The 19,841-nt window shown below is 42.7% G+C and overlaps 1 protein-coding gene across 2 annotated transcripts in view; it reads right to left on the minus strand.

Moving 5' to 3' along the window:
- The window catches only part of LOC126272998 (endoplasmic reticulum metallopeptidase 1-like), a 264,375-nt gene that overhangs the window by 77,491 nt on the left and 167,043 nt on the right, over positions 1 to 19,841 (minus strand). The window lies entirely within an intron of this gene.

Consider the following 19,841-nt stretch of genomic DNA (forward strand, 5'->3'; position numbering starts at 1 on the left):
TTTGTCAAGGGATGATCTCATTTCAGGGGTTGACTTGAGAAAGTCATATCCCTGGCGGAGTAATTTATTGATGTATTCGAGGCCAGGATAATATTGGGTGACAAGGGGGATGCTTCTGTGTGGTCTGAGGCTAGGAATATTGTTGTTGGACGGGGAGGAATGTATTGCTCGGGAGATCTGTTTGTGGACAAGGTCTGCAGGATAGTTGCGGGAGAGGAAAGCACTGGTCAGGTTATTGGTGTAATTGTTGAGGGATTCGTCACTGGAGCAGATACGTTTGCCACGAATACCTAGGCTGTAGGGAAGGGAGCGTTTGATGTGGAATGGATGGCAGCTATCAAACCTCGTTCCTTATCACACTTACCAACTTCATCCTCACCCATAATTACTTCACTTTTGAAGGCCAGACCTACAAACAAATCAGGGGAACTGCCATGGGAACCAGGATGGCTCCATCCTATGCCAACCTCTTCATGGGCCGCATGGAGGAGGTATTCCTGAAGACCCAACAGCTGCTTCCCCTGGCCTGGTATAGGTTTATAGATGACATCTTTGTGGTCTGGACTCATGGTGAAGAAACACTCCTTAATTTTCTCCATAACCTCAACTCCTTTTCGAATCTGAATTTCACCTGGTCCTTCTCCAAAACCAAAGCCACCTTCCTGGATGTTGACCTTCATCTTGTTGAAGCTCACATCCACACCTCTGTCCATATCAAACCCACCAACAAACAACAGTACCTTCACTTTGATAGCTGCCATCCATTCCACATCAAACGCTCCCTTCCCTACAGCCTAGGTATTCGTGGCAAACGTATCTGCTCCAGTGACGAATCCCTCAACAATTACACCAATAACCTGACCAGTGCTTTCCTCTCCCGCAACTATCCTGCAGACCTTGTCCACAAACAGATCTCCCGAGCAATACATTCCTCCCCGTCCAACAACAATATTCCTAGCCTCAGACCACACAGAAGCATCCCCCTTGTCACCCAATATTATCCTGGCCTCGAATACATCAATAAATTACTCCGCCAGGGATATGACTTTCTCAAGTCAACCCCTGAAATGAGATCATCCCTTGACAAAATTCTCCCCACACCACCCAGAGTTGCCTTTCGTCGTCCCCCTAACCTCCGTAACATCCTTGTTAAACCCTGCAATATTCCCAGACTACCTTCTCTACCCAGCGGTTCCTACCCCTGTAACCGACCCCGCTGCAAAACCTGCCCCATGCATCCTCCCACAACCACCTACTCCAGCCCCGCTACTAGGAAAACATACACAATTCAAGGAAGGGCCACGTGTGAGACTACACATGTCATTTATCAGCTGACATGCCTGCACTGCACAGCCTTTTACATCGGTATGACAACAACTAAACTGGCTGAGCGCATGAACGGACACAGACGAACTGTCCGCCTAGGAGATGTCCAATACCCAGTAGCGGAGCATGCCCTCCAGCATAATTCTAGGGACCTAGGAACCTGCTACACTGTACGTGCCATTTGGCTTCTCCCACCCAACACCAGTCCCTCTGAACTGCGGAGATGGGAACTTGCACTCCAGCACATCCTTTCATCCCGCCATCCCCCTGGACTAAACCTACGTTAAACAACCTCACTCCCATTTACTTTTCAGTCTTCTCCTCTTTCCCTTTCCTCTTTAGCCATTCATGCATCTTTCCATCCTACATCTTTATACTATACACCTCTTTACTTCTGTATGCATCCTCTTTGGCTTGAAGCTGGCACAGTACCTGCAGTAGAATATCTTTGGCTTCCCTCTGACAACCATGCCTCCATCCTTGCTACCTTCCCTGTTTTCCTTTCCCTGTTGCTTCATAACCTGGGTTGTGAGTAACTAAATCCACTTTCCCTTCTTCCCTTTCTTTCCCCTCTCTCCTCCCTGATGAAGGAACATTTATTCCGAAAGCTAGGAGCTTAAATTTTCGGTTGTTTTTTGTGTCTCTATCGGCTGTACTGAGCTGAGGTAAGTACTGGCCAGCCCCTCTATCTCTTTGTTAGTAATTGTTTCACATCTTTATATGAGATTTTCCATTAATTAGTTAGATCACCTATATGGTCCACATTCTTCATTGTTTTGTCCCTTTTGTTAGCTATCACTTACATCTGTCATCTAAACACTTTCTCTTCTTCAGTGTTTTATTTTCGTCACCAACTGTGCTAGTTTCATTTGCCTCCTATTGTCTTGTTCGGTTTATAGTCCACTTCTCTTTTTCTATTTATTGATTTATTTATTTAACATTCCATTATTTAACATTCCATAGTTTTAACGTTCGTTATTCGCTGTTTTCCAGCCAACAATCACTGCCAACAATCTCTTCCACACCTATCAGTATCATCCAATTCCGTCGATTTCGTGTTGCTGGTGATATTTTCGTGCCATTGCCTATCTTTCTCTGCCACAGGAAACATTTTTTGGAACATTTCTGCGCCACCCGCGAACCTTTTTGCGTCACGCGCGATCTTTTTTGCGCACGCACGATCTTTTTTGCGTCACGCGCGATCTTTTTTGCGTCACGCGCGATCTTTTTTTCGCTACTCGCTATCTCTGTTTTTGAGCAGCGTGTGTTCTTTTTCCCCTGATCTGGACATACTTGCTTGGTCTGGTCAACTTTTTCCGTATTTTTCTTATTCGGTGGTCTTTCTTTGGTATTTAACGTTACCAACACAATTTCTTTCTTTCTCGCCCTTCCTTCCGTGTTTTATTCCTTCTTATGATTACTATTCTAACTTTAGTTATTTAATTTCCCTACCCACCAGTTACCCACTATGTACCCTAATCCTATACCACATTATTTACATTCATTCCGGAAACATGCATTTACCGTAGCCAAACTGCAATCCCACATACTTTTCCTCCGTTCCTGCTTAACCTTTGGAATTACCCCTAAAGGACTTACCTTAAAAGTTCCCATCTCTGGGTGCAATTCCTCCTTCCACCAATCTCTCCTGGACTTCCAGAACCTTCAATCCTTAGCCCTTACCCAACTTGTCCTGAACCTCTACACTACTTCATGTAACCACCACTCCCAACAGCTCCTATCTCTCTTCAAAGTCCTCCACCTCTCAAACCCTTGCTTGGAGAACACACTCAGGAACATCATCCTAGAAGCCAGCCGCAAACTTGAGTCCCATGCCACACACCACCTGAAAAAACTATCCACAGTGCTAGTGCAACACCTAAGAAGTGGGGTCCCTCTCCCTATCCCTCACAAACACCAACCACAACAGAACCGTCAACAAACCCCCCTCATAGCCAACAAACCTAGCCTAGCCACCCTACTCAATCTCCCCATCCCAGCACATACCCCACACAGACCAAATCTCAACTATAACCACAGTCAAATGCCACATATCACCAACTCCAATTCAGTTCTAAACCTCTCATCCAGATCCCTCTCTCCTCAAGAGACATCTGTTCTATCAAAAGGCTTAACCTTTAGCCCCACACCTAAATTCAACCACACTGCCCTGGTTAAAGATCTCCTCTCTTTCACCCGGAACCTCAACTGGAAATATCACTTCACCACCCAAACACAGCCCCCAAATACTAGACCCAGTGTTGAACCTTGTTTAGAACAGTTCCGACCGCCTTCTCAAAGGGATCCTCCTCCCCTCCCCCAAAACCATCCCTTGCAGACGTTTCAGGAATTCCTCACATCCAGTGTTGCCTCCCAGTCCTTCTTGAAGAACATTCCGACAACCCCCAACATCACCCCAGCTGAATCCCGTGCCATAAAACAGCTGAAAACAGACCGCTCTATTGTAATCCTTCCGGCGGATAAAGGCTCCACAACTGTGGTACTTGACCGTGTGGAGTATGTGGCAGAAGGACTGCGTCAACTCTCCGACACCTCAACCTACAAAGCTGTTACCCTGGATCCCATTCCCTCCATTCAGACTGAGCTGCAGAAAATCCTAAAAATCCAAGGTCCCTCACAAGGCCTCACAATGGCTTCCATAGACTTACTCACTCCACCTGAGCCACGTACCCCTACCTTCTACCTATTACCCAAAATCCACAAAGAGAACCATCCTGGCCGTCCCATTGTAGCAGGCTTCAAAGCCCCAACAGAACGTATCTCAGCTCTGGTAGACCAACACCTCCAACCTATCACCTGCAGGCTCCCATCCTACATCAAGGACACAAACCACTTCCTAGAACGCCTCAAATCCATTCCCACTCCTCTCCCACCTGAAACCTTTCTTGTCACCATAGATGCTACATCCCTTTACACAAACATCCCACACACCCATGGTCTCTCTGCCCTTGAGCACTACCTCTCCCAACGCCCACCCGAAGATCTTCCAAAAACCTCGTTCCTTATCACACTTACCAACTTCATCCTCACCCATAATTACTTCACTTTTGAAGGCCAGACCTACAAACAAATCAGGGGAACTGCCATGGGAACCAGGATGGCTCCATCCTATGCCAACCTCTTCATGGGCCGCATGGAGGAGGTATTCCTGAAGACCCAACAGCTGCTTCCCCTGGCCTGGTATAGGTTTATAGATGACATCTTTGTGGTCTGGACTCATGGTGAAGAAACACTCCTTAATTTTCTCCATAACCTCAACTCCTTTTCGAATCTGAATTTCACCTGGTCCTTCTCCAAAACCAAAGCCACCTTCCTGGATGTTGACCTTCATCTTGTTGAAGCTCACATCCACACCTCTGTCCATATCAAACCCACCAACAAACAACAGTACCTTCACTTTGATAGCTGCCATCCATTCCACATCAAACGCTCCCTTCCCTACAGCCTAGGTATTCGTGGCAAACGTATCTGCTCCAGTGACGAATCCCTCAACAATTACACCAATAACCTGACCAGTGCTTTCCTCTCCCGCAACTATCCTGCAGACCTTGTCCACAAACAGATCTCCCGAGCAATACATTCCTCCCCGTCCAACAACAATATTCCTAGCCTCAGACCACACAGAAGCATCCCCCTTGTCACCCAATATTATCCTGGCCTCGAATACATCAATAAATTACTCCGCCAGGGATATGACTTTCTCAAGTCAACCCCTGAAATGAGATCATCCCTTGACAAAATTCTCCCCACACCACCCAGAGTTGCCTTTCGTCGTCCCCCTAACCTCCGTAACATCCTTGTTAAACCCTGCAATATTCCCAGACTACCTTCTCTACCCAGCGGTTCCTACCCCTGTAACCGACCCCGCTGCAAAACCTGCCCCATGCATCCTCCCACAACCACCTACTCCAGCCCCGCTACTAGGAAAACATACACAATTCAAGGAAGGGCCACGTGTGAGACTACACATGTCATTTATCAGCTGACATGCCTGCACTGCACAGCCTTTTACATCGGTATGACAACAACTAAACTGGCTGAGCGCATGAACGGACACAGACGAACTGTCCGCCTAGGAGATGTCCAATACCCAGTAGCGGAGCATGCCCTCCAGCATAATTCTAGGGACCTAGGAACCTGCTACACTGTACGTGCCATTTGGCTTCTCCCACCCAACACCAGTCCCTCTGAACTGCGGAGATGGGAACTTGCACTCCAGCACATCCTTTCATCCCGCCATCCCCCTGGACTAAACCTACGTTAAACAACCTCACTCCCATTTACTTTTCAGTCTTCTCCTCTTTCCCTTTCCTCTTTAGCCATTCATGCATCTTTCCATCCTACATCTTTATACTATACACCTCTTTACTTCTGTATGCATCCTCTTTGGCTTGAAGCTGGCACAGTACCTGCAGTAGAATATCTTTGGCTTCCCTCTGACAACCATGCCTCCATCCTTGCTACCTTCCCTGTTTTCCTTTCCCTGTTGCTTCATAACCTGGGTTGTGAGTAACTAAATCCACTTTCCCTTCTTCCCTTTCTTTCCCCTCTCTCCTCCCTGATGAAGGAACATTTATTCCGAAAGCTAGGAGCTTAAATTTTCGGTTGTTTTTTGTGTCTCTATCGGCTGTACTGAGCTGAGGTAAGTACTGGCCAGCCCCTCTATCTCTTTGTTAGTAATTGTTTCACATCTTTATATGAGATTTTCCATTAATTAGTTAGATCACCTATATGGTCCACATTCTTCATTGTTTTGTCCCTTTTGTTAGCTATCACTTACATCTGTCATCTAAACACTTTCTCTTCTTCAGTGTTTTATTTTCGTCACCAACTGTGCTAGTTTCATTTGCCTCCTATTGTCTTGTTCGGTTTATAGTCCACTTCTCTTTTTCTATTTATTGATTTATTTATTTAACATTCCATTATTTAACATTCCATAGTTTTAACGTTCGTTATTCGCTGTTTTCCAGCCAACAATCACTGCCAACAATCTCTTCCACACCTATCAGTATCATCCAATTCCGTCGATTTCGTGTTGCTGGTGATATTTTCGTGCCATTGCCTATCTTTCTCTGCCACAGGAAACATTTTTTGGAACATTTCTGCGCCACCCGCGAACCTTTTTGCGTCACGCGCGATCTTTTTTGCGCACGCACGATCTTTTTTGCGTCACGCGCGATCTTTTTTGCGTCACGCGCGATCTTTTTTTCGCTACTCGCTATCTCTGTTTTTGAGCAGCGTGTGTTCTTTTTCCCCTGATCTGGACATACTTGCTTGGTCTGGTCAACTTTTTCCGTATTTTTCTTATTCGGTGGTCTTTCTTTGGTATTTAACGTTACCAACACAATTTCTTTCTTTCTCGCCCTTCCTTCCGTGTTTTATTCCTTCTTATGATTACTATTCTAACTTTAGTTATTTAATTTCCCTACCCACCAGTTACCCACTATGTACCCTAATCCTATACCACATTATTTACATTCATTCCGGAAACATGCATTTACCGTAGCCAAACTGCAATCCCACATACTTTTCTCCGTTCCTGCTTAACCTTTGGAATTACCCCTAAAGGACTTACCTTAAAAGTTCCCATCTCTGGGTGCAATTCCTCCTTCCACCAATCTCTCCTGGACTTCCAGAACCTTCAATCCTTAGCCCTTACCCAACTTGTCCTGAACCTCTACACTACTTCATGTAACCACCACTCCCAACAGCTCCTATCTCTCTTCAAAGTCCTCCACCTCTCAAACCCTTGCTTGGAGAACACACTCAGGAACATCATCCTAGAAGCCAGCCGCAAACTTGAGTCCCATGCCACACACCACCTGAAAAAACTATCCACAGTGCTAGTGCAACACCTAAGAAGTGGGGTCCCTCTCCCTATCCCTCACAAACACCAACCACAACAGAACCGTCAACAAACCCCCCTCATAGCCAACAAACCTAGCCTAGCCACCCTACTCAATCTCCCCATCCCAGCACATACCCCACACAGACCAAATCTCAACTATAACCACAGTCAAATGCCACATATCACCAACTCCAATTCAGTTCTAAACCTCTCATCCAGATCCCTCTCTCCTCAAGAGACATCTGTTCTATCAAAAGGCTTAACCTTTAGCCCCACACCTAAATTCAACCACACTGCCCTGGTTAAAGATCTCCTCTCTTTCACCCGGAACCTCAACTGGAAATATCACTTCACCACCCAAACACAGCCCCCAAATACTAGACCCAGTGTTGAACCTTGTTTAGAACAGTTCCGACCGCCTTCTCAAAGGGATCCTCCTCCCCTCCCCCAAAACCATCCCTTGCAGACGTTTCAGGAATTCCTCACATCCAGTGTTGCCTCCCAGTCCTTCTTGAAGAACATTCCGACAACCCCCAACATCACCCCAGCTGAATCCCGTGCCATAAAACAGCTGAAAACAGACCGCTCTATTGTAATCCTTCCGGCGGATAAAGGCTCCACAACTGTGGTACTTGACCGTGTGGAGTATGTGGCAGAAGGACTGCGTCAACTCTCCGACACCTCAACCTACAAAGCTGTTACCCTGGATCCCATTCCCTCCATTCAGACTGAGCTGCAGAAAATCCTAAAAATCCAAGGTCCCTCACAAGGCCTCACAATGGCTTCCATAGACTTACTCACTCCACCTGAGCCACGTACCCCTACCTTCTACCTATTACCCAAAATCCACAAAGAGAACCATCCTGGCCGTCCCATTGTAGCAGGCTTCAAAGCCCCAACAGAACGTATCTCAGCTCTGGTAGACCAACACCTCCAACCTATCACCTGCAGGCTCCCATCCTACATCAAGGACACAAACCACTTCCTAGAACGCCTCAAATCCATTCCCACTCCTCTCCCACCTGAAACCTTTCTTGTCACCATAGATGCTACATCCCTTTACACAAACATCCCACACACCCATGGTCTCTCTGCCCTTGAGCACTACCTCTCCCAACGCCCACCCGAAGATCTTCCAAAAACCTCGTTCCTTATCACACTTACCAACTTCATCCTCACCCATAATTACTTCACTTTTGAAGGCCAGACCTACAAACAAATCAGGGGAACTGCCATGGGAACCAGGATGGCTCCATCCTATGCCAACCTCTTCATGGGCCGCATGGAGGAGGTATTCCTGAAGACCCAACAGCTGCTTCCCCTGGCCTGGTATAGGTTTATAGATGACATCTTTGTGGTCTGGACTCATGGTGAAGAAACACTCCTTAATTTTCTCCATAACCTCAACTCCTTTTCGAATCTGAATTTCACCTGGTCCTTCTCCAAAACCAAAGCCACCTTCCTGGATGTTGACCTTCATCTTGTTGAAGCTCACATCCACACCTCTGTCCATATCAAACCCACCAACAAACAACAGTACCTTCACTTTGATAGCTGCCATCCATTCCACATCAAACGCTCCCTTCCCTACAGCCTAGGTATTCGTGGCAAACGTATCTGCTCCAGTGACGAATCCCTCAACAATTACACCAATAACCTGACCAGTGCTTTCCTCTCCCGCAACTATCCTGCAGACCTTGTCCACAAACAGATCTCCCGAGCAATACATTCCTCCCCGTCCAACAACAATATTCCTAGCCTCAGACCACACAGAAGCATCCCCCTTGTCACCCAATATTATCCTGGCCTCGAATACATCAATAAATTACTCCGCCAGGGATATGACTTTCTCAAGTCAACCCCTGAAATGAGATCATCCCTTGACAAAATTCTCCCCACACCACCCAGAGTTGCCTTTCGTCGTCCCCCTAACCTCCGTAACATCCTTGTTAAACCCTGCAATATTCCCAGACTACCTTCTCTACCCAGCGGTTCCTACCCCTGTAACCGACCCCGCTGCAAAACCTGCCCCATGCATCCTCCCACAACCACCTACTCCAGCCCCGCTACTAGGAAAACATACACAATTCAAGGAAGGGCCACGTGTGAGACTACACATGTCATTTATCAGCTGACATGCCTGCACTGCACAGCCTTTTACATCGGTATGACAACAACTAAACTGGCTGAGCGCATGAACGGACACAGACGAACTGTCCGCCTAGGAGATGTCCAATACCCAGTAGCGGAGCATGCCCTCCAGCATAATTCTAGGGACCTAGGAACCTGCTACACTGTACGTGCCATTTGGCTTCTCCCACCCAACACCAGTCCCTCTGAACTGCGGAGATGGGAACTTGCACTCCAGCACATCCTTTCATCCCGCCATCCCCCTGGACTAAACCTACGTTAAACAACCTCACTCCCATTTACTTTTCAGTCTTCTCCTCTTTCCCTTTCCTCTTTAGCCATTCATGCATCTTTCCATCCTACATCTTTATACTATACACCTCTTTACTTCTGTATGCATCCTCTTTGGCTTGAAGCTGGCACAGTACCTGCAGTAGAATATCTTTGGCTTCCCTCTGACAACCATGCCTCCATCCTTGCTACCTTCCCTGTTTTCCTTTCCCTGTTGCTTCATAACCTGGGTTGTGAGTAACTAAATCCACTTTCCCTTCTTCCCTTTCTTTCCCCTCTCTCCTCCCTGATGAAGGAACATTTATTCCGAAAGCTAGGAGCTTAAATTTTCGGTTGTTTTTTGTGTCTCTATCGGCTGTACTGAGCTGAGGTAAGTACTGGCCAGCCCCTCTATCTCTTTGTTAGTAATTGTTTCACATCTTTATATGAGATTTTCCATTAATTAGTTAAATATCATAATTCCTATCCTTAGCCAGGCTGTTTCCTGCCCCACCTATTACTATCACCTCATCATTCTTGTCAAAGTCCCTACAGAGTGGTCCTATGTCTTCTATCACCTGGCTAAGCCTAGCACTTGGCTTAAACAAACTCGTGACCAGGTAATCTGCTCCTAATTTCTCCTGCACTAGTTGGCCTACACCCCTCCCACGACTGCTACCTAGCAGCAAGACTTTTCTTTTCCTATTACTAGATTTTCCCGACCTAATGCTGTTACCAATTTTAGTAGTCTGCTGCACCCTACTTTCAACTACTCCTGTTTTTGGCTCCTCCCTTCCTACTTCAGGTAACAAGGAGAATTTATTCATAACTGGACAGCATCTGAGGAAAATTCATGACCTCACAAAACAAAGTCAGAGGGAGCATAATGCTAGCAAACAGTGAGCTCTGTTGTCAAAGAAACTGTTGCTCTTGCATGATAATGACTGCATGTGGCTCACCACACTGTCAATAAATTGTGTTCACAGCTGCTACACTGCCCTTCCTACAGCCCGCATTATGCTCCCTCTGACTTTGTTTTGTGAGGTCATGAATTTTCCTCAGATGCTGTGCACAGAAAGTATGTCAAGAATGGCTTCATGACCAACAGGAAACCTTCTTCTTTACAGGAACATGCAAGCTTATAGACTGCTGGACCAAATGCAATAAAAAGAAAAGAGAATATGTTGGAAAATAATGTACATGACAAACCAACATTTTTTTGAAAATACACTGTAAAATCAAAAATGTTCATAATATCTGACTCTCCTTCATACTACTACAACTTCTTCACACAGTAACAGTAAGTGCAAGAGCTTCTGTGTTGTCTCTTGTTCCTCCCCCTCACCCACCCTTGTTCCCCCCATTTTTTTTTTCAAGTGTATCATAAACATTGCATAGAGCTCTTACTTATCAAGTAAGGTAAGTGGTAATGTGATATTTCATTTTTAATCTAATGTTATTGTTATTGCTGTTATTCTATTAACCCCAAGTAAGTAAAGGTAACCACTCACTGTATAGCTGAGGTATAGAGCAGATCACAAGCACATAAACATGATTGTAAAGGTTGCTCAACTTCCAAACAACATGCTTATTAAGTGCTGACTGACAATAACATAAATTTTTTTGAGTTAACTCTGAAGAAGTGCACTGTGCAAAAGCTCACCAATGTTACAGTATTTTTTACTTGCCTGTTCAAAGCCTAAAACCTCAACTACATGGTAAGTATTTTCTTTACACATTCTGTTATTTGAATTTCATCCAGGAATTTCTAACATCATATTTGATCTTCATAAATCAAACAAAACAATAACACACTCATGATGGTAGCCCTGCGCCTGCTACACGGATGTCTGAGTCACAGCTCTTGTACAAGATAAGTAATTTAAGTAGTAATAAACTGTTTTTTAACACTTTAAACTAATTTAATACATTAATTATAGTGCTCTGCAAGCGTACCATTAAAGGTTTTTGTCTTACTCGCGTATTTTCACAGTAATCACGTAAAGTTCGTTTTGTTTACATATCGCGGCCAGGCCGAACTTTTGAGTTTTCAGATTAAACTTCATACCGCAATCTTAAGTGCATTTACTGATAGTTTAGTGTGCTAAATACGTTTGCTGCCCCTTTATATCTGTAGAGTATCGTCATCTCTTAAGTAATTTCCAGTAAAAAACTTCTGAACCACTGTTTACATAGTCGCGAGTAGGCCTAATTTTTCGTACACGTATTTTCATTGTTTTCCGGTAACTTAATTGTCTTTCTGTCACTAAAATCGATTTGTACCATGAGCGTAAAGTGCCTGACGTGCCGTAGGATCGTTAGCTCCGGGGTCTGGTGTGATGGATGTAGTAACTTTTTTCATTGGGGCGACTGTAGTGGCGTGGGAATTGGGAAAATGAGCGAGACTCATCAGTGGTTCTGTAGGCTATGCAGTAGAGATAGGGAGATTGTGGAACAGGAGGGGGAAATTGCTGCCCTTCAGGCTGAGTTAGATGAGGCTAGGCGAGAACTGGGCAGGTTAAGGGGGGAGAAGGGTAAACAGGGGTGGGAAGTGGCAACAGGCATGAGGAACAGGCCAAGAAATTCTTCTGACAGCTTTGTTATTAATGTACAAAATAGGTTTGACCTGTTGCCTCAGTCAGAAACTGATGAGCCTCTCACAGAAGTAGATGTAGACAGGGCTCAACAAGCTTTCAGCAGCAAATTGATTAAGAATGTAGGGAAGTCTGCAAAGAGAAAGAAAGTCTTGTTGCTAGGTAGTTCGCATGCTAGGGGTGTGGGCCAACTTCTGCAGGATGAATTAGGGTTGGATTACCAGGTCACAAATTTTTTCAAACCTAGTGCTGAACTTGGGCAGGTTACAGAGGATTTAGGTTCACTATGTAAAGGTTTTACTAAGGAAGACACCGTGGTTATTGTGGGTGGGCCGGGCAACAGTATTGACAGAGATCCAGGGTACAGCATAAAGTGTGACCTGGCAAAGATTGCATCGGCATCGAATCATACCAGTGTTGGGTTTGTGTCGGTTCTGGAGCGCCACGACCGACCTCATTTGACCTCTTCTGTCAGAAGAGTTAATTTGGAGTTGGAACGGCTACTTGGATCTGGTGCAGGGTCACACATTGGTGTGGTTCCTGTTGATTCACTCTGTAGGTGGGACTATACTAGACATGGCCTACACCTCAACAGGAAAGGGAAGGGTAAACTGGCTGGGCTGATAGCAGGAATTTTAAAGGGGGGAGGAACTACATCTCATGGTGGAAACTCTTTTTTAGTGTAAGATCAGTGTCCAGTGGGAAACTCAGCCAGGCAAGTACTAAAGATGTTAAAAAAGTTCAAGATACTCACAAAAGTAAAGTGAAAAATACTGTTAGTATATTTCATCAAAATATTGGGGGATTGAAGAATAAAATTGATGAGCTTCTGCTTTGTTTAGAAGATATAGAAACCAAGAATGTAATAGATATACTATGCCTGTCTGAGCATCACATTGTCACTGATATGCAAAAGGTTAGCATCAATGGGTACAAATTAGCTGCACATGTAAGTAGAGATAAAATGATGAGAGGAGGAGTTGCCATATATGTCAAAAGCTTCCACAGTGCAAAAAATTTAGAAACTAAAAAATTTTGTGTAGAGCAACATATGGAAGCATGTGCCACTGAACTTAAACTAAATGATGGCACTTTCATAATTGTAACAGTGTATAGGTCCCCCTGAGGGAATTTCCAGCTATTTCTAGAAAACTTGGATGCTTTGTTGTGCTATCTGTCAGACAGGGGGAAGCAAATTATCATTTGTGGGGATTTCAATGTTGATTCCCTGAAAGAGTGTAATAGGAAGAATGACCTTTTAGTATTACTCAGTTCTTTCAATTTGAGCTCCGTCATTGATTTTCCTACTCGGATAACAAAGAACAGCAGTACATTGATAGATAACTTTTTTATAGACCAAGATAAGTTTAAGGACATAAATGCTTATCCTGTTGAGAATGGTCTTTCAGATCACAGTGCACAGCTTGTCACAGTACATGACATAGCTCCATGCAGTATAATAAATCAGACTTTCAAAGCAGTGCGTTCAATTAACAATATAAATATTGCAAACTTTAGGGAAAGCCTAAGCAGCTAGACTGGGATGAAGTGTATAAGGAACCCGATGCAAACTTGAAATATAACTTATTTCACAATACATTTTTAAGGGTATTTGAAAATTGTTTTCCCAAGAAAATAGTTAAACATAATTCCAAGAAAACATATAAAAAACCTTGGCTAACTAAAGGTATAAGAATATCTTGCAACCGTAAAAGAGAACTGTATCTAACAGCAAGAGGGAGTACTGACCCCGAAATTGTTCAATATTATAAAAACTATTGTGCGGTACTAAGAAAAGTTATTAAAAAGTCCAGAAGCATGTGTATCATGTCTGAGATCAGTAACTCTGATAATAAAATTAAAGCAATTTGGAATATTATTGAAAGGGAAACAGGGCAACCAAGAGCACAGGAAGACTTTAGTGCAATAAAACTGAATGACAAGTGCACTAACAAACAATCAGAAATTGAAAATATTTTGAAAAATCATTTTTTAAATGTTGTGGAGAAAATAGGATCTAGATCTTCACTAGAAGAGGCAAGGCTATTAATAGAAGAGGCCATACCTGCGCAGTTTGAAACAACTGTAATTCGACCAACCTCTCCCTCTGAATTCAGTAAAATAATAAACTCACTGAAAAGTAAAAGCTCTTACGGAATTGATGGCATTTCCAGCAAAGTACTTAAAGCTTGTTCCCCACAGATAAGTAAGATCCTCAGCCACGTATGTAATAGCTCTTTGGAGCAGGGTGTTTTCCCTGACAGACTGAAATATGCCATTGTAAAACCATTGCATAAAAAGGGGGATACGTCGGATGTCAACAACTACCGCCCAATCTCTCTTCTGACAGCTCTATCAAAAATTTTTGAGAAAGTAATGTATTCAAGAGTAGCCTTCCATATTTGTAAAAATAAAGTACTAACAAAATATCAGTTTGGTTTTCAGAAAGGCTTTTCAACAGAAAATGCTATATATGCTTTCACTGATCAAATATTAAATGCTCTGAATAACCGGACATCACCCATTGGTATTTTTTGTGATCTCTCAAAGGCCTTTGATTGTGTAAATCATGGAATTCTTTTAGATAAGCTAAATCATTATGGTTTGAGTGGGGCAGTGCACAAATGGTTTAATTCATACTTAACTGGAAGAATGCAGAAAGTTGAAATAAGTGGTTCGTGTAATGTTAAAACAACAGCTGATTCCTCAAACTGGGGTGCTATCAAGCACGGGGTCCCACAGGGTTCGGTCTTAGGTCCTTTACTGTTCTTGATATACATTAATGACTTACCATTCCACATTGATGAAGATGCAAAGTTAGTTCTTTTTGCTGATGATACAAGTATAGTAATAACATCCAAAAACCAAGAACTAAGTGATGTAATTGTAAATGATGTTTTTCACAAAATTATTAAGTGGTTCTCAGCAAACGGACTCTCTTTAAATTTTGATAAAACACAGAATATACAGTTCCGTACAGTAAATGGCACAACTCCAGTAATAAATATAGAATTTGAACAGAAGTCTGTAGCTAAGGTAGAATTTTCAAAATTTTTAGGTGTGTCCATTGATGAGAGGTTAAACTGGAAGCAACACATTGATGGTCTGCTGAAACGTCTGAGTTCAGCTACGTATGCTATTAGGGTTATTGCAAATTTTGGTGATAAGAATCTCAGTAAATTAGCTTACTATGCCTACTTTCATTCACTGCTTTCGTATGGCATCATATTCTGGGGTAATTCATCGTTGAGTAGAAAAGTATTCATTGCACAAAAACGTGTAATCAGAATAATTGCTGGAGCCCACCCACGGTCATCCTGCAGACATCTATTTAAGGATCTAGGGATCCTCACAGTAACCTCACAGTATATATATTCCCTTATGAAATTTGTTGATAATAATCCAACCCAATTCAAAAGTAATAGCAGTGTGCATACCTATAACACCAGGAGAAAGGATGATCTTCACTATGCAGGGTTAAATCTGACTTTGGCACAGAAAGGGGTAAATTATGCTGCCACAAAAGTCTTTGGGCACCTACCAAACAGCATCAAAAGCCTGACAGATAGCCAACTAACATTTAAAAATAAATTAAAAGAATTTCTAGATGACAACTCCTTCTACTCATTGGCCTTAATCATTAGTGTCATGCAATATTTTGTGTAATGTAATTTCTTGTACAGACATCTTTTATTAACCTGACACGTTCCACATCATTACGAAGTGTCGTATTCATGATCTATGGAACAAGTATCAATCTAATCTAATCTAATCTAATCTAATCTAATCTAATCTAATCATGTGCTGTCAGAATCGCTCAAGTAACAGAATGAAGCTTTCATTCTACAGCACTGTGTGTGCAGTTTTCAAATTTCCTGGCAGATTAAAACTGTGTGCTAAACAGGAATACAAACCCAAAAACTTGTCTTCCATGGGTAAAATTCTTTCTAATGGAGCAATTCATTCATAATTCATGGATGGTCTCCAAGCTTCAATTCTGCTAGTACCACTGTCTTACTATCCAGTTTCTCATAATCTCTCCGGCATCCCTTTTGGACCAGCATTACAAGAAGAAAGGGTACTGCAGAGAAATGGCTCAACCATGGCCTAAGGGTTGCTTCCAGAATGAATCTTTCACTGTGCAATGTAGTGTGTATTGTTTTGAAACTTCCCACCTAGGCTGTCATTAGCCATTTCTCCACAATTGATATGTACACAAACACAGAAAGATAATTTGTTAATGTGAGGGTTTTCTTCCAAATTGAAAAAACATAAATGTTTAATCTCTACATCCAAACATAAGGATATGCGCCCATCTATCTGCAGGCAAGTCACACGTGGCACATACTCACACATAAAGATTGTAGAAACTCAGCAGTTTTCAAGCAGGGGTAGGCGTGTGTGGTGCCCAATGCATATATATGTTTTTATAAACAGTTAAAATTAGAAATAGAGCAGAAGCTGACAAAGTTAATGAGCCTATGTGATCTTTGTCTGTGTCTCTATGTGTCTCCCACCATTCATTGGCAAATGAGAGGTCAGTCATCTTCATTTTGGGACACTATTCCTATCTCTGAGTTTTCTTTTTAACAATGATAAGTCCTTTCCTGTTTTTTCTATGAACCTGGTGGACCTCCACAAAGTGGATAAACTATTATTATGAAAGGACAACTACCTTGGCATCACTCAACATATCTAGTCAATGAGAGACTTCACATAGTTGACAAACTGTTATTATGAAAGGACCTGTACTTTGATGTGAGTCAATGTGTACGGTTAATGAGAGACTATTAGTTACATGTTCTGTAGACTGCATTCAGTCGCTGAGCTTAGCTTTGCTGCTTCAAAATAGCATAACACATCAGATGAACTCAGCTGCTGCTGAAAAATATATTATTCTTTGTGTTTCACTACTCTCACATCAATACAAATCCTTGGACTGAACATTGTGCCACACTAATCTGAGACCAGTCTATTGACGGGGCATATAAAACTACACTTTCAATCTTTAACCTGTAGTCCCAGCTGTAGTAATAACCAAACCAATACTTTTCATTTATTGGTACTAATGTCTAACACGAAACACCCAATAAGTAATTTTAGTTTGAGTTCATACTAAATACTAATTACAAAAGAAAACTGGAAATATCATATGGAAGGATCAACAGAATGTAAATGGTTTAAAAGTACAGGAAACAAATCACAAAATAGTACAGACATTGAGTCAACAGCTGCACAAACATGACAGAAAACTTATCTAGCTTTCATGCAAATCATTTTTCGAAATAGAGCACACACACACACACACACACACACACACACACACACACACCTGTACAATTACATTGCACTGTCAAAATACACAACACTGACGCTGCAGTTCAGTGGACTGAGCTGATGGGCTCTGACAGATGGAGAAGGCAAGGGGAGAAAAGATTTAGGGAGAGGTAGGAAGGTGGAGTTAGGGAAGAGTGGCTGGTGGCTTGGAGGGAGGCAGCAGGTGTACGAGATAGGAAAATGACACACGGGCACCAGAACTAGTGATTTCGTGCACTGCATTATGACTAGAGCATGGGGAGTGGATTGAGATGGGGCTCTGCACCTGCTGCCTCTGCCTCTCGAATTTCTATCTCTAGACATCCTACCTGCATCTGAGCCATTAGCCACCCTTGGCCTACCTTCTCTTCTTTCCTTCCTTCACCCACTCCATCTGATGCAAACACTTATCACAGTCTGCCTGTCAAACTCCAGTCACTGCACTGTTTATTCAGCTGGCACAATGTAGCTGTACTGGTGTGTGTGTGTGTGTGTGTGTGTGTGTGTGTGTGTGTGTGTGTCAGAGAGAGGGAGAGGGAGGGAGGGAGGGAGGGAGGGAGGGAGGGGGAGAGAGAGAGAGAGAGAGAGAGAGAGAGAGAGAGAGAGAGAGAGAGAGATGAAAGTATTTCTTGTCAATGATGGAATTTTTGAGAGGGTGGGAATGACACATTTGGTAACAGGACAAAATCCAAGAGTATAGTAAGACAGAAAAATAATTAAGAGGCACTGATGAAATATGTGAGGAAGAGCTGCAGAATGTCATAAAGATTCAACTAACTTCTCTTCACAGAACAGGTACAATTTTAGGTGTATCTGATACAATATTAGAGTGCTACTTATGAAATCCTGGTCTTACAAGGGAATATGGTTTCTAGATTCTAGTCCACACCAGTTTTAAATCACAACATGAAAAAGAAATTTCTCACTAGCAATAGAATTAACCAACCTCGAAAGTTATTATGAAAATATAACAAATAAATTTGTATATAAATAAGAGCAATAGTTACAGAACTGTAGAAGAGTGAAGGAAGGAAAAAGAAAATTCAGGTTAGAGTTTAAAACATTTTTGAGTACATCATTAGAGACAGAACACTTGTCCAGTTGTACAACAATGCAGGAGGAAATCATGCTATTCAGAAGAACCATTATGGCAGTCATATTTAAGTGATAGGACAACACAGAATTTGAATTTGGATGGCTGGATTTGAGACTCGCCTTCCAAAAATGAGTTCAGTGTCTTACACTCTGTGGTACCTGGTAAAATCAGAGGTGACATTGTCAGCTTATAAATGCGGAGATCTGGACTGGAAATAGGACCTGTGCCTTAAACATGAAGGTTATAAGGGGAAATTTGAAATTCATAAAAGTGTTTACTTGGGCGTTTCCCAGTTCACTTCATGTGACAGAAACAAATATAACACAACAATGGAAATTCCTGACTGGAGTATGATATTTACATAAGTGGAATCTCACATTAAGGCAGGCAGCAGCAGCTGCAGGATCACAGAGTGATCAGATAAGTAAAATTTTAAAAACTAACTGTTGGAAAAAAATTAAGGATTTATATTCAATTACAGTTTCTGAGTGAGAAATCAATGATTATGTTCTGAATTCAACAACTGGAAGCACCTAGCTCATGGAAGCCTCAGGTACAAGTGACCCTGATTCATGTGAAATACCAGTGATAAAACCAAGCATAGTTTCAGTGACAAGAATGAAATTATAGGTTTCATGTAAGATAGGTATCTAAGGTGGTATGATCAGATACAGATGACACACACTGACACAAACAGAGGTAACATCAAAAAAATGGTGGACGTACATAACAGTCTATTTTTAAAGATACTGGACACGTGTCTGGAATGAGGGATTTCCAATTCCTTTTGTGCCTTACAAAGTGCCATGGCCATGTATTTTTTATTCTTCTCTAGATGACCTAATACCATCAAAATTGTTGCATGTTAAGCACAGCAAACAAATAAAAATTATTGGGTGGGACGGGGTGGGATGAATGAGCTTTGAAGAATGCTGCAAGCTGAAGAGGTGCTTTTCAGTCTCTCTCTGTTATAGCAGCTGGCAGATATGTGCTCTACTTCCATTTCTGATATTATTAATATTCCTACATGCCATTCATTTTCAATAAGACCGGAGTATGTCAGGTAGACATTGCACACCAATAGACAACTAATTATTCAATATGCCTGCTGTCCAGTGGCACATGGTAATATCTCTCTCTCTCTCTCTCTCTCTCTCTCTCTCTCTCTCACTCACACACACACACACACACACACTCACGCACACACACACGCAGACGCACAAACACAAACACAAACACA

The sequence above is a fragment of the Schistocerca gregaria genome, chromosome 5 (genome assembly GCF_023897955.1).
Source record: "Schistocerca gregaria isolate iqSchGreg1 chromosome 5, iqSchGreg1.2, whole genome shotgun sequence".
Lineage (NCBI taxonomy): Eukaryota > Metazoa > Arthropoda > Insecta > Orthoptera > Acrididae > Schistocerca > Schistocerca gregaria.